The following is a 1,188-nucleotide window of genomic DNA, read 5'->3' as shown; positions in this document are numbered from 1 at the left end:
TAGAGAGGGAGCAGCAGACTCTCCACTGAGCAGACAGCCTGATACGGGGCTTGATCCCACGACCCTGGGAACTTGACCTGAGCTGAAGGCAGATGCTTAACTGACCAAGCCACCCAGGTGCCCCTCAAAAGAACTTTTAAATAAAAGAAGATAAATATTGCCACCATGTTCAGTTACATGGGATGCTTTGGAACACATAAAAATCAAGAATTTTCTTGTCCTTCAATTATATACTTTTGAATATACTGTAAATTGAAATCTGGGTGGGCAGATTTTTCACCAATTTTCATGTCACCCTTGCTGAGGGGCCATGCTAATCTTCCCTGTATCATTCCAATTTTAGTATATGTGCTGCCAAAGTGAGCATTCAGTAGGGAGATGTTTCAATATAAAATACTTTAATATTGAAGGGAAGTGAGGAAAAATGTTTAGTTTATTGAATAAAGTTCACTGACAACCTAAGTATTTCAAAACTATCAATATATTTAAATGATCAAATATACCATCAAGCCATCACATTAGATACCTTACTTAATTTCTGGCAATTCTTGCCACTTTTCAAGGGTTTTCTTTTAGTGAGTACTTGACCTCAAAGCAAGCATTCTATCTTTTGAGTTCCTGGACTAATCTTTTACTTATGACTAAAATTAGTTGTCAGTTTATTAGTTATCACTGGGATAGTAAAACTGGATTTTATANTTTTTCAAGGGTTTTCTTTTAGTGAGTACTTGACCTCAAAGCAAGCATTCTATCTTTTGAGTTCCTGGACTACTTATCTTTTACTTATGACTAAAATTAGTTGTCAGTTTATTAGTTATCACTGGGATAGTAAAACTGGATTTTATATAAACAGTGAAGAGAGATCCTTAAGAATTAGGGACAGTTAAAGATCACCAGGTTTCCAATAACCTTAGTCTTAAAGGAAGAATTAGAGAAACATCAGTGAATGTTGAAGAAAGCATTCCAGAAAAAACAATTAGAATGTGCAAAGTCATGAAGGCATAGAAATGCATAATTTTTTTAAAAGATAATTTTTGGAGGAGTGATATATCCTCCTTAATTGGGTGAGTTTTTGATGATGTAGCAAGAGTATGAGGCTAGAGAGCAAATCTGGGGCTAAATTATTGATGGCTTTAGGGAGCTTGAGTGTTTGCAAACACAGAAGTGACAAATCAAGTTTTATATTTT

General features: G+C 35.0%; 1 non-coding gene across 1 annotated transcript; it reads right to left on the bottom strand.

Annotated features, from left to right (window-relative positions):
* Positions 1–255: 255 nt before the first annotated feature.
* On the bottom strand, positions 256–367 carry LOC117803260. The gene has a single exon (XR_004626948.1). It is a non-coding gene; the product is annotated as a U6 spliceosomal RNA (small nuclear RNA).
* Positions 368–1,188: the final 821 nt, after the last annotated feature.

Source organism: Ailuropoda melanoleuca, chromosome 7 (genome assembly GCF_002007445.2).
Source record: "Ailuropoda melanoleuca isolate Jingjing chromosome 7, ASM200744v2, whole genome shotgun sequence".
Classification (NCBI taxonomy): Eukaryota; Metazoa; Chordata; class Mammalia; order Carnivora; family Ursidae; genus Ailuropoda; species Ailuropoda melanoleuca.
The sequence above is the reverse complement of the archived record's forward strand: the minus strand, read 5'-3'. Positions and strand labels throughout refer to the sequence as shown.